Source organism: Mandrillus leucophaeus, unplaced genomic scaffold (assembly GCF_000951045.1).
Source record: "Mandrillus leucophaeus isolate KB7577 unplaced genomic scaffold, Mleu.le_1.0 Scaffold341, whole genome shotgun sequence".
Classification (NCBI taxonomy): Eukaryota; Metazoa; Chordata; class Mammalia; order Primates; family Cercopithecidae; genus Mandrillus; species Mandrillus leucophaeus.
The window spans coordinates 57,912-72,591 of NW_012103599.1; the positions used below are offsets into that span (position 1 = coordinate 57,912).

General features: G+C 42.2%; 1 pseudogene across 1 annotated transcript in view; it reads left to right on the forward strand.

Annotated features, from left to right (window-relative positions):
* Window positions 1–1,173: 1,173 nt before the first annotated feature.
* Window positions 1,174–14,680, forward strand: part of LOC105545896 — a 20,489-nt pseudogene continuing 6,982 nt past the window's right edge. Inside the window, exons 1-2 of the transcript XR_001007014.1 lie at window positions 1,174–1,275; window positions 1,744–2,072. The product of XR_001007014.1 is annotated as a sepiapterin reductase pseudogene (transcript). The remainder of the gene's footprint in view (window positions 1,276–1,743; window positions 2,073–14,680) is intronic.

A 14,680-nucleotide genomic window follows, 5' to 3' on the forward strand; every position in this document is an offset into this window, starting at 1 on the left:
GCATGTTTCTTTATACATTCAACAGATTTTACTGAACGTCTTTAGCCTGAGAAGTATGAGGTAAATTAGATGTGTTCCCTGCCTGGGCAAAGAGTATATTCTATTAGAGGAGAAAGAAGCACACCAAGATGTGCGTAACACAGTTATGCAGTATGTAGTATGCCATGTAGATCTAGCAAGAGAGCGACATTGAACAGATGATGGGGAGGGGGTGGAAATCGGTGCATGGGCATGGCTATGAAAGATTTCAAAGAGGCTGTATTTGAGACAAGCCTTGAAAGACCAACAAGAGTTTACTAAGCAGAGAAGAGGATGAGGGAGAAATTCCCTAAGGAAGAAACAGCACAAGTAAGGGCACGAGGGTCCTGAAGAGCACTGGGTATTTGGGGCTAAAGGGTAAAAGAGCAGGGTGTCTGATTCCAGATTAAAATGTCATCCTTTTATTCTGAAATCTGAAAAATACTAGCAGCTTGATTTATCCACAGTCACTTGTGCCAGGTAGAGAATCCTAATTCGTGTAGGCCCAAACCAACACGAACCTCTTGATGTGACTGCTGCCTGAATATTGCAGTGTCCGTGGGAGCTTTGAGTTTACCTATCCAGATGGGAGAAACTCTTTCCCGAAATTCATAAGCAGTCCCACAACTCCGCCAAGGCTACGGGACCCAGCTTTCTGAGGCGCCTAGAAAGACATGGCAGTGGCCCAAGGTGATGCTGATGTGGGCTGCCGAATGCACACAATAGAATGTCTGTGACATTTAATCTCATTCTGGCAAACTGGTGCAGCTGCCCTTGTACAACAAACAGGAAGGCATAGTGAGTGACCACCACCAAAAACAAACAAACAAAACAAGTGTGTGCATGCGTGTGATCTTTAAAATGTAATAGCTATTCAGACAGTCCTTAGAGAAGGAATTGGCAGCTTCGGCCTCCAAGACTGCTCCCCCACCTGTCTCCAGGCACTGCAAACACAGCTGTGTAAGAAGGAGACAGTCAACGCTTCCAAGGAAAGAAATAGTGCAGTCTTGGGGGTGGGGTGATGATGACAGAACCTTTCTCACAAACCCACGTGGGACAGGGCCTTGTCTAGCAACCGCAAAAATAATCGAGCAGGACGTAGTCAAGCTCTTTATAAAACTTCATGTTAAGTAAAATCATTCAAGATCCAACTCAATGGCCACCTTAAACCCATGTTTTGAAAGCGTGAGACAGAGCACACGATTCACGCTCAAGGGAGAACGAGGTAGCATGCATTCTGGCAAGACGCGCATTCAGGTTTGCTCCCTGTATCAAGATGACACGTAAAGACGATTTATGCACTGTCATAGAACTTGTAGTTCCTCACACAAAACACAGAACTTCCTGGGAAGGTGCCTAGAAACTTCTTTATCTGTATTTCCCCAGGCTGCAAAGTGCACACATTTTTAAAGTTCAACTCTTAAAAAAAAAAAAAAAAAAAAAAAAGTCAGCAGAGGCAAGATTTCAACAGACGCCGGTCCAAATGTTAGCAATTCTAGAGTGGTCAGGGGTTTGCCGCTCCCAAAAGTAAGGGGGAAATTAGAAGAAGGAAAGAAGTCGTTTTCGAAGATGAAAACCAAAGCAAGGAGGTATTTTTGGTATCATTTTAATCACAAAATAGCACGAATGCGGTCTGTGCCTGTGCGCTACCCAAACGTCGATTTGAATACCACTGAACGCTAGTTTGAAAATTTCCATTTTTGTAATTTGCTTTCTTTTGTTAAGCCAAGACTTGAGAGAAACCTGGCAGCCGTCTCCAAGTCTGGCACGATTTCACCTCAGACGCACTCGGTTGGTTTGGATGTTGAGGGAGACCGCACAAGAGAGAAGGAAAAGGAGGAAGAGAGCTGGAGAGCAAAGCTACCGCTCGGCGGCCGCCGCAGAGAGCAGGCCCGGGGCCTCTCAGCCAGGGGATCTGGCTCCACCTACAGGAATCAGAATGCAAACCTAGTAGACGCCTCGGCGTCTGCAGGAACCCCGGTGGGGGCTGGGGGGAACTTGGATAATTGCCTAGAGCATATCCTAGCCAATACGAATGGGGGTCGGTGGAAGTGGTAAAGATTGGGAAGCAGGGATTTCCATGATCAGATCACCCACAGTCATATCAGATTCAGCGATTCTTATTTGGAGGAGAAAAGATATTATGTCACCTCCTACGACCTAGGAATTTTAACTGGTTCCACGTAAACCACATTTGAATGCAAAGGCAGCACCTGGTCCCAGGACAGGCCCAGCACATAGCATGCTCAGGCAATAACATTTGAATGAATGAATGAACTGAATAATCCAATCTATCAAACAACAGAAACCTAATGTGATAAAAAGAAACAACCCCCCCTACACACCCCAACACTGAAAGGTATATGTATGAGTTGCCACGCATTTTTGATGGCTGATAATTGCTACAAAAATCCTGCACCACGTAGACTAGTCGTGTTCCACCTCCGATGTGCCAGAGCAGTGACTGAGAACCACCGATTTCATCCCATGCCCTCATTTGCCAACGAACAAACAGAAGCTTGAAGAGGTTAAATGCCGTTTCCTAGGTCAACCAGTTTGTTGGTGACAGAACTGGTTTGGGGCTACATTTTCCTGACCTGTCTGGTGTTTGTTTTCTAAAGGCAGGAGACTCACTTTGCATTGGCCTGCTGGATGCCCTCAGCCAACTGGCTCTCACAGGAGGAAGTTAGCTTCCCCCACCCACCTGTTGGCCTGTCCCTGGGCTTCTGCGCCAGCTTCTGCTCTGGGCCACAGCCTCTGCTCATGCTGCTGTACTCCAAAAATCAAATACTGCCTGGAGCTAATGCCAATGGTTGCTAAACTTATGAATTCATTTCCTAAAGCCTAAGGGACAGAATATTTGAGCATGTGGGTTAGTAAGCTACAAACAGGCAGGTGCTTTGTTTTGGCAACACAAGTGTCTTATATGCAATATCTCCTCCATCTATTTACCCAAAGCATTTAATAAGCAGTTACTGAGTTTCCCAATGATAGTTATAGAAGAAGATGTTATTTACCAATTGAAAAGGAATTTTTGCCATAGGCAGTTAGCACTCAGTTTCCAGATGAAAAGGTGAAGATCCTTCTGGGAAGTGAGATGCTGTGTGCATTATTGTGAGATGAATATGATCCAGGGAAAGATGGGGATTAGCAGATCCAGATTCTTTTTTTTTTTTTTTTGAGACGGAATTTCACTCTTGTTGCCCAGGCTGGAGTGCAGTGGCATGTTCTCAGCTCACCACAACCACCGCCTCCCGGATTCAAGCGATTCTCCTGCCTCAGCCTCCACAGTAGCTGGGATTACAGGCACCTGCCACCATGCCCGGCTAATTTTGTATTTTTAGTAGAGACGGGGTTTCTCCATGTTGATCAAGCTGGTCTCAAACTCCCAACCTCAGGTGGTCCACTCACCTCGGCCTCCCAAAGTGCTGGGATTAGAGGTGTGAGCCACTGCACCTGGCCTAGCAGATCCAGATTCTAACCACAGCCTATCTATAAAATGGAACTAATATTGTCTTGACCTCTGAATGGATTAAAAATTAAGCTTTATTATTAATCACAATATTAATAATGACACTGAACTATTACTAAGTGCTTACTACATTCCAGGCTCTCAAATGACCACTTTACATGCATTGCCTAACTTATTCTCAGAGCAATCCCATACAGGTGACAATTATTACCCCCATTTTACAGAATAAGAGAACGGAAGCTCAGAAGGGTTAAAATACTCACCTCCAGTGACAGTTTACAATGGTAAGGCCAGTGGTGGGAGCTCAACTCCTATCTGACTCGGGACTTCAAAACATTATGTCACACAATAAATGCCTATTAGCTGATTCTATGCCAGAGGCATTCAAATATCAATCTCTAGTTCTGAGCTTTCAAAGGAACTCCGTGCTTCTATTCCCAAATGCTCAAAGAATATCGTTAATTATATATTCCACTATTGTCTCAAACTTAAAAGGGCCTAAGCCAAACTCTTTCCTTCCTTTCATAAGCATTTACTGAGAACCATTCATGTTCAAACCTCCATGGTTTGTAATCTAGGGCAGTGGTTCTCAACTGGGGTGATTTTGCTCTCCAGAGGACATTTGATAATGTCTGGAGACATTTTTGGTTATCACCACTGGGGCTGTGGAGTGCTACCAGCATCTAGTGAGTAGAGGCCAGGAATGCTGCTGAATGTTCTGCAATGCACACAGTAACTCACCCCTCAAAAGAATTATTTGGCCCAAAATGTCAATAGCTCTGAGGTTGAGAAATTCTGGTTTAGGAATATAAGGATGAATTAGATAGCTATAATCAATCATCTGATGTAAGAGATATACGTATAAATTTTAAGCACGAATTTGACCTAGATATCTGTGTGATGACAAGGGGTCCATCAAGAGCTATGAGGTTTATTATAGGCTGGAGAAGTCTTAGTGGAGGAAGTGGCACTTAAGCCAGGCATTAAAGGAGAGATAAGATCTGGATTCTGGATAAAAAAGAACAAACAGTGTGCAGGGTGTGGGTGTACATGAAGAATGTTGGTTTATTTTAATTGGAGTGGAGGAGGTGTGAAGAGGAGTAGTGGAGAAACGGGCGTAATGTTTTGTTGGGGCCAGACCAATGGGCCTGAATGCACAGAGAACTTCGGACTTTAGGTGTAAGTAATAAGAAGCGATCTAACATTTTCACATGGGGTGTAATATGATCACAATGTTCTAGGGAGATGAATCTAGCAGCTGAATAAAAAATGGATTGCATAGAGTAAGGAGCTGGAGACAAGAAGACATGTTATAACACTATTGCTACAGATTTTGCTATTTTAAAATAAACCACTTAGCTATTTTTGTTATTATTGGTACCAAACAATAATTGAGTGATTATTGTGATTTAGGACCTAAGCTAAACACAATATATATATATAATCTTACTTAATGTTCCTCACTTTCATAAGGATTTCCCCATTATATAGATAAGGGAACAGGGTCTTAGACTGGATAAGAAAGTGGCAGAGTCAGTTTGGAGTCCAGCTCTGACTACCAAAGCCTTTGCTCCTTACTGCTTTGTGTGCTGGGCATATGGTCTGGATTCTTAACCTCTTGATCAGACCAGACTGTTCTCATTTATAAGGTGGGCAATAAAACCAAACAGCTCAGACCCCTACTGGGAATGGGACAGTCTAGGACACAAAGCCTCAGGAAATCTGCTCCTCCTCGGAGGCTACAGCTAACTGTAGGGATAAAAGGAGTGTTTCTCTGGGCTTTGGGGGGTGTGGGGAGCATAGGCATATGTCCTATTACAAATACACCTACATAATAGCTTCCTTAAGTCTATTTTAAGTCTGTTCCTCCCAAGGAGATGGAAAGTAACAATGAAAATGGGCACAATCTGGGACATCTGAATAAAAAATCAGATTTCTCATGTCAGGCCTCTCCTGCCTTGATGAGGTTGCAAGCAGGGGATATGAAGCGGGGAATAGAAGAGCTGTGAGTCCGAAATTCCTTGTTGACTTGGCTCCTGATCAGATTGCTAACTAGGTTCAGGTGTGAGCTCCAGTTTTGTTTCAGAGACCGTTGGCCACAGGTGAGGAAGGAGAGGAAAGGTGTCAAATGTATCTGTAGTCAGAGTGGGCGGCAGCACTGGAATTGGAGGGTGTGCCAACAAAGGCATGGCCATACATGCCTGCCGGCACCAAGTGGCAGTGACAGGTCTCTAATGGGCCTGCAACTAGGGTGTGTTTGGTGACCCAGGACTCCAGCTTTTGTTGTGGAAGAAGATTCACTACAAGGAACAAGAGAAGGAAAGGACCAAAACAGTGGCCACCACTGAGCACCCAATGACCAGTAGATGAATTACATGTGAGAACCTCCTTGAATTCTTCCAGAACTGTCAGCTAGAAAAAGATGGTGGACATACTCACAGAGCAGGCAGGACAGAGCCAGAGAGACACTGTTTGATGGCCATCTCCGCTGTTCTACCTGACTTCTTCCAATGCAGGATAATCTTGAAATTATTTTGGAAAGTTTGTGATCTATAATTTAAAGATCAAGCACTGCAGAATTTCAAGATTCCAATTATTCTTTCTAAAATCCCACAAATTTAAGAAACGTAAGTTCTTGCCACACCTCTTAGATTTTGACATTCTAATAAATGTACTTTAAAAAAAAAATCAGGATACAGACTCCCTCTCTAGCCTTGATTTCCTCAAGGTCAACGATTAAATCTGCAGCAGTGGGCTCAGGAGGCTCTCAAGAAGTTTCTGCCAAGTTTAACAGGGTGCAATGTTTGCCCAAACCATCAAGAATATTCACTACATGAATTAATATAATTTTGATCCAACTTTTACTTTCACCTAGTAATAAAAAATAACCTTATGCATCAATATGCCTATTTTCACACAGCCTTTGTCCACAGTCTGTAAGTTGTCCTAATACTAAGACCAAATGCCAATAAGCAAATGTTTTTCCCTTGAGAAAATCTGGAAGAGGGAATCACACTAAAACACACTACTCAGAAGGATCTGTTCCACTGGTTTTGTTGGTATAAGTGGCATAATTAGGCCTCTTCAAACCAAACAGTGTCCTGAGAAAGAGTGAAAACCAGAAATCCAGGTTCTCATTGATATGGCCTTTTCTCCATTCTGTTACCCTTCATGAGCTATTCTTTATGGAAATGAAGCTTGAGACTAAAACCACTGCTATCAAGACATGAGGGTCTTCAGACAACTGGAAACATTCCTGGTCAATTCACACACCCCACACCTCAAACCCTCTTGCTTGAATCCAACCTGGTAGATAATATATTACCCAACATTGAAGTAACAGGTTGGCTTTGAATCCCTATTGAATGTCTACTATGCAGTCAGTGAGGAGTTTCAAGTTATAGAGATTAAGAAGAAAGGCCCTAACATTTGGCTTATAAGCTAGTTGAAGAAAACACAGTGCACGCAGAACAGTGGAAGACAACATTCCTTCCTCAAACACTACTGAGTGCCTACTTTGAGCTAGGCCCTGTGCTAGACAATAGGGGTGCCAAAAGTAAATTGATTCCATTTTGTTCAATTCAACTCATTATTCATTCGGCATTTATTGATTGAATGCTTTTGTACTAGACCACTGCTTTTCAAACCTTAACGCATATGTGAATCACCTGTGGGTTCTGATTCAGTAGGTCTGGGATAGAGCGTGGGAGCCTGCATTGCTAGCAAACTCATAGGGTGTGCAGATGCTGCTGGCCTGTGAACCACACTTTGGGTAGTAAAGGACTATACAATATCCTAGTCCCCGGCTATACAGAAGCAAATAAAATAGCCATGACCCCTGCCCTACTGAAGCTGATATGCTAACAAGGAATGTAAATATCAAACAAGGAAGTAGAGTCAGCGCTGTATTTCCGCAGTTTCCACATTCATGTATTTAACCACTCACAAATTGAAAACAGCCAGAAAAAACAACAACAACAACAAAATAACACTGCAACAATAAAGAATAATATAAATTAAAAAATAATATAACAACTTATTTACATATTACTTCCATTACATTAGGTATTATGAGTAATGTAGAAATGATTTAAAGTGTACAGGTGCCCTCTGTTAATGATATTCTGGCAAAAAAAAAATATTTTTTAAAGGTAAAAATGTAAAATTAGATACGAGAGTAAAAAATTTTTTAATAAAATAAAAATAAAGTATGCAAGAGGATGTGATAGGTGATAGGCAAATACTATGCCATTTTATGTAAGGGGCTTGAGTATCAGAAGATTTTTTTTATCCGAGGGGGTCCTGGAACGAATCCCCTGAGGATACCGAGGGAAGACGTTTCAATAAAATACAATGTTAGAGGAAGTCCAAAGTTATGTTGGGAGCATCACGTGAGGGCACCTAACTTCATCTACAGATCAAAAAAACTTTCCTGAGGAAGTGATGTTTAGATTGACAAGAATTTACAAATAGTAAAGGAAGGAAGAGTATTTCAGACAGAGGGAGCAGCATGCTTGAAGGCATGGAGGTGAGAGAAAATTTAGATATTCAACAAATATTTACTGAGTTTTCCCATTGCCAGGCTCTGTACTGGGTGGAAGACCCTGGCACAGGGGAGACTACATCAGGGGACAGAGATACGGGAACAGATGACTTCAAAATAATGTGGCAGGAGCTCTAACAGTGGTCAGCACCGGGCACCAAAGGAGTACTGAAGAGATTGCCTAACCCATCCCAGAATGGATGGTATTGGAGCTGAGCGTTGACAGAGAGTGAGAATAAAGAAGGAGAAGACGACGTGGCAAGGTGGGAGACCTGGTCCTTGCCTCCATGGACATAGTCTAGCAGGGAAGTTGGCAAGCTGACTGTATAATACTAATTATAGTGCAGTACAATAAGTGTCTGAGAACAGTGCCTAGCACATTGTAGGCACTTATTAAATATCTGTTGAATAAATGAAGGTATAAATGCTGTATAATACTTATAGTGCAGTACGATAAGTGTCTGGGAACAGTGACTGGCACATAGTAGGCACTCATTAAATATGTGTTGAATAAATGAAAATATAAATGCTGTATGATACTGATTATCATAGAGTACAATACTTGTCTGAGAACAGTGTCTGGCACATAGTAGGCATTCATTCAACATGTGCTGAATGAATGAATTTATAAATGTTGTGCTAGTGGTAGACACAATCTTGTAGTCCTTGAAACAATTGGGTACTAAATTAAGAGTTACCAACTCCAAGTGCCCACGGAGCTCAGAGCACAAAGAGCTCCAAAAGGGTGAAACATGAACCAGATTTGAAGGAAGGATCAACTCTGTGAGATGAAGGTCAGTAGACATTCATCCTGAAAAGGAAAAACTACCAGTAACACCACTAGAAGTAAAGGGTGAAGAAAACAGGAAACGAACACAAAGCAGGATTTCTTACGGGTCCATGGTGCTTCTGGGGCATCTATGAAACCCCAGAGATTATAAGCAAAATCCTAGGTATGTATGAGCAAGGCTATTTTACTGGGGGAAAAGACTAGAACTTTCGTGAAATAGTCAAAGGAATCCAATAAGCTGAGTAGGTCAAGACTGTCTCGGGGAGAACAGGTAACCTACTTCAGATAGCCTGTGAATCACTTCACTCATGACAAATAATTATGCCAATGGACTCCCAACACAGAAAACCTTGGGTCTGAGTGAGCAGCAGTGGTTTCAGCCCTGCCTTTAAGTGGCATTTTTAGTATTTCCTTGCTGCTGCCTATCAATCCAGACCTATCCACGTTGTCAGGGTATCCTTAGCAGCCGATGGAGATGTCTCTTTCCAAAGGCAATTTACATGCACCAAAGTCCTTCCTCCTAATGATTTTCCAGTAGGGACAATGCCCTCTTGTTAGAATGTCCATTGTTTACATTTATCTGATCTTTTCTCACAATTTCCATTGAGTAGCAGTTGCTACAACCACCTGAGCATCGAATGGGCAATTAATTGGAACAGATTTACTAAATGTACTGGAGAAGGAAGCTGTATGTTTATGGACTACAGTCCTTTCATGGTCATGCATAATGGACCACGCACTTTTCCACCCAGCTGCTTATGCTACCACAGTGAATACAAAATGTACATACCTGGAAAAAAACAGTTTCTGAAACATTACTAATAAATGTAGTGAATTTGTCTGTTAGGATAAGCTATGGTATCTCCATGGCTTAACTTTGCACCATTCTATTCTTGGTTGAAAGTATCTACAGTGTCTCCCCTTATTGTCTTCTTTCTAAAATATAATTTTATATTTTAATAGAAATGGCCCTTTTTCAATCAAGAATCAGGGCATTGTGCAAGAGCAATGTGCATTCCCCCTGTTTGAAAGCACAGGGACTGCTTAAAGTTTTTAGAATACAAAATAACTTTAGAGTGGAAACCTTAGCAACCAGATTGTACTAGTAAGAGTGTAATGTTCAAAAGGAGAACAATGGTCCCAATCCCCTCAGGGTTAGGTACACCACATAAGAAATATTTGTATCCAGTACTTGATGCCACATCCTACAAGGGATAACGATAGGCCCATGAGGCTGGTAGGTGCTCTCAAAGTGAAGGCAAATGGCAATAGCAAACATTCCATAGAGTTCTTGCTAAGTGCCAAGCACTATACATTTAATCTTCACAACCACTCAATAAGAAACTATTAGGGGCTAAGCACGGTGGCTCACGCCTGTATCCCAGCACTTTGGGAGGCTGAGGTGGGCAGATCATGAGGTCAGGAGTTTGAGACCAGCCTCAGCAACATGGTGAAATGCCATCTCTACTAAAGATACAAAAAATTAGCTTGTGGTGGTATGTGCCTGTAATCCCAGCTACTTGGGAGGCTGGGAGAGGAGAATCGCTTGAACCTGGGAGGTGGAAGTTGCAGTGAGCCGAGATCACGCCACTGCACTCCAGCCTGGGTGAGAGAGCGAGACTCCGTCTCAAAAAAAAAAAAAAAAAAGGAAGAAACTATTAGGTTGGTGCAAAAGTAACTGCAGTTTTGCCATTGAAATTAATGGCAAAAACCGTGATTACTTTTGCACCAAGCTAATACTATTATTATCCCCATTTTACAAATAAAGAAACTCAGGGTCATACACATAGTAAGTGAAGGAACTCGCAGTGCCACTCAGTTCTGTCTGATTTCCATGGACCCTCAGTGTAAGCGGTTGTTATATTTTTAATCTTGCTAGAGATGATTGGTAAGTATGACACTGAAATCATTGCAACTGTGTTGTGTGTGCATTAGTCTTGTCTCACCAACCAGAATAAACACACTGTGAAGGCAGTGACCACATTAATTACACACATGTTTACTTCCCAGGCCAAGCACAGAGCTGGACATAAGAAGGTCTTTCTTACATCTTTTGCTGAATAAAATAACTCATTTTGAAACGCTTCAAAAACCAATTTACCCATGAGATTATTGAGGGTGTTGGTGGAAAGGACACTCTGGGGATATGAATTGTTAGGGACATTTTAGAGGACACTGGTCATAATTATCAAAGTGTAAAATGTGTAAACCCCTTGACCCACAGTTATGTTTCTAGGAGTCTACTCAATCTATTCTATAGAAATGCTGATATATATATGCAAAAATAGATAGAACAATATATAAAGATACATACATATATATGCAAAGGTATATATATAAAGATATATATACACCTAAATACATATATATTCAAATATTTCTGTTTTATTACAGTTCTGTTTATTTTAGCAAAATAAAGAAGAAACAACTTAAATGCCCATCAGCAGGGGAATTGTTAAAAATTAGACTACAACCATACCTTACAATACAATATAGCCATTAAAATATTGGAGTAGATGTATTAAGTTAATCATATGAAACAGCCAATGTTTTACTGCTATTGACATAAATAACAATTTCATATGCTTTAATGTAATATATGTACAGATGTGAAAAGACTTCTAAGAATATTGGCAGTTGTGGCTCACACCTGTAATCCCAACACTTTGGAAGGCCGACGCGAGCAGATCACGAGGTCAGGAGATGGAGACTGTCCTGGCTAACATGGTGAAATCCCGTCTCCACTAAAAACACACACACACACAAAATTAGCCAGGCATGGTGGTGGGCACCTGTAGTACGAGTTACTTGGGAGGCTGAGGCAGGAGAATGGCGTGAACCCAGGAGACGGCACTTACAGTGAGCCGAGATCGCGCCACTGCACTCCAGCCTGGGCAACAGAGCAAGACTCCGTCTCAAAAAAAAAAAAAAAAGAATATTGGTATTTGAAAAAAGCAAGTTGCAGAACAGTACCTGTAGTATGGCATATTTATGTTTAAGACATAAGACAAACATATAGAGAATAAATAAGAAAGCTACTCATCAAAAAATTAAGATGGTTATTTCCGAGCATGGCAGTTTTCATACTTTACTCTATAAAGTTCTGTATTGTTTCAATCTTTTGCTGACGAAAATTTCTTATAATTCCTTGGCTGGGCGCGGTGGCTCACGCCTGTAATTCCAGCACTTTGGGATGCCAAGGCGGACGGATCACGAGGTCAGGAGATCGAGACCATCCTGGCTCACATGGTGAAACCCTGTCTCTACCAAAAATATAAAAATTAGCTGGGCGTGGTGGCATGTGCCTGTAGTCCCAGCTACTCGGGAGACTGAGGTAGGAGAATCACTTGAACCAGGGAGTCGGAGGTTGCAGTGAACTGAGATGGCGCCACTGCACTCCAGCCCGGTAACACAGTGAGATTCAAAAAGAAAGAAAAAAATTATAATTTCTTTTAAAAATTCGTTTAATACAACTGATTCCAAAGTATTTACATATTTTGTAAACATTATTTTTCTGATCTACAAGCTCCAAACTCTCAGAAACTCACCATGTTTCTTCACTGGGCCAGACAAGGAGAGTGATAAAAAAGTAACCTTAATTATTCAAAGAAATCCAGATGGTGAGAAAAGAGTAAAAAGCAGAACTTCAACTTGGTCAAGACAATTGCCTGAAAATTTCCTGCTTACTTTTCCTGTTTAAAGCTGGATTTTCAGATGAATGTGAGGTGATCTGCTTCTCTGTGATTCAGAACTTCATAGAACTTGGCAGGCAAAGAATTACAAAGAAAGGAAGAAAACGAAAGGGGGAGGTGAGGTAGTGAAAGAAGATAGGCAGAACTTGAGCAAGCTTTATAAAGTAACAGAACACACCCCACACCCTTTGGAACAAAGGAACAAAGCTGATGGGACACAGCAGATGTTCTCCTTCCCAAACCATGAAAGCAGAACATTCTACAACTCCTCCTCACTCCAAAGAGGGGCCAATGCTCCTTACTGGAATATCTGTACAGCAAAGGTTTTTCTTGTCATTACTGTTTCCTTAGAGGATGGATAAAAAAGAAAAAACACCATTACCAGAAACTGTCAAGTATGGTTTAACTGTATTGTCATTTTATCTTGATTCTTCTTTCTTCTAACAAAGTTCCCTGAGGTGTAGTTTACATACAATAACAGGAACTCATTTTAAGTGTACACATCCATGGGTTTTTGACAAAGCAATACACCCATGTAACCACCACCATAATCAAGATATAAAACATTTCCATCATCCAAAAAGATTCCTTTGTGTCAACATGCTTTGCTCACAGTGAAATTGAAAAAACAATTAAAATTAAACAAAAACGGCCAGGTATGGTGGCTACGCCTGTAATATCAGCACTTTGGGAGGCCCAGGCAAGTGGATCACTTGAGGTCAGGAGTTCAAGATCAGCCTGGCCAACATGGAGAACCCTCGTCTCTACTAAAAATACAAAAATTAGCTGGGTGTGGTGGTGCACATCTGTAATCCCAGCTACTTGGGAGGCTGAGGCACAAGAATAGCTTGAACCCAGGAGGCAGGGGTTGCAGTGAGCCAAGATTGCACCACTGCACTCCAGCCTGGGTGACAGAGCGAGACACCATCACAAAACAAAACAAAAACAAAACCAGTCCTTTGTGCTTGTCTATCCCCACTCACAACCCTAGCCGCTGGCAACCACTGGTCGGTTGTCTGTCACTCTAGATTAAATGTTTCTTAACATTTCATATAAGTAGAATCATATGGTATGAACTCTTCCGTGTGTGACTTCTTTCACTCAGCATAATGTCGTGGAGATTCACACATGTTGCTGTGTGCTTTGATAGTTCATTCCTTTTTCTTGTTGAGTAGTCTATTGTGTGGCTAGGCCAGGAGCACAGTTTATCCATTCACCAAAGTAAAACTTTGGTTGCTTCTAATCTTTGACTATTATGAGTAAAGCTGCTATCAGCATTCATTTGACTCTTACTTTTGAAGTGAAATTCACACCTAGCCCTTTTGGTGGGGCATGGAGATGGGAGATAAAACTAGCATTTTTAAGGCACCTACTAAGAGCTAAGATAAAAGACAAGGAAAGAGGGGAGCATTCTTTCCATCTCTAAAGAAAGCACAATAAGGATTGCCCTGGCCGGGCACAGTGGCTCACGCCTGTAATCCTAGCACCTTCGGAGGCCGAGGTGGGCGGATCACCTGAGGTCAGAAGTTCGAGACCAGCCTGATCAACATGGTGAAACCCCGTTTCTAGTAAAAATACAAAAATTAGCCAGGTGTGGTGGCGCGCGCCTGTAATCCCAGCTATTCAGGAGGCTGAGGCAGGAGAATTGCTTGAACCCAGGAGGCGGAGGTTGCAGTGAGCCGAGATCCACGCCATTGCACTCCAGGCTGGGCTACAAGATGGAGACTCTGTCTCAAAAAAAAAAAAGAAAAGAAAAGAAAAGAAAAACAAAAGGATTCTAAAAATTGAGCAAGGAGCTGGAGTCTCCGAAAATGACTAAAGCCCGAAATATTAAATATTTCTGCTCATAGTTGAAGACAAAACCTTATCCAGCCTTGGCGGCTCCTTCCCCCTTTATCAGGGACTTAGTTCATGATCAGGAGGCTCACCGAGTTTAGTTCATGATCAGGAGGCTCACCGAGTACTAGAAGGGAAGGTCCGAGTCCAGCCGGGAGGACTGCGGCATGGAGGGCGGCCTAGGACGTGCTGTGTTTGTGCTGACCCTGGCCTCCTGGCCTCGCTGCTGTCGCCGAGCTCCGTACTGGTCCTAAACACCCGCAACGACGATGCGCTGTGGCAGCTGGAGGCCGAGCTGGGCGCCAGGCGGTCTGGCTTGCACGTGGTGC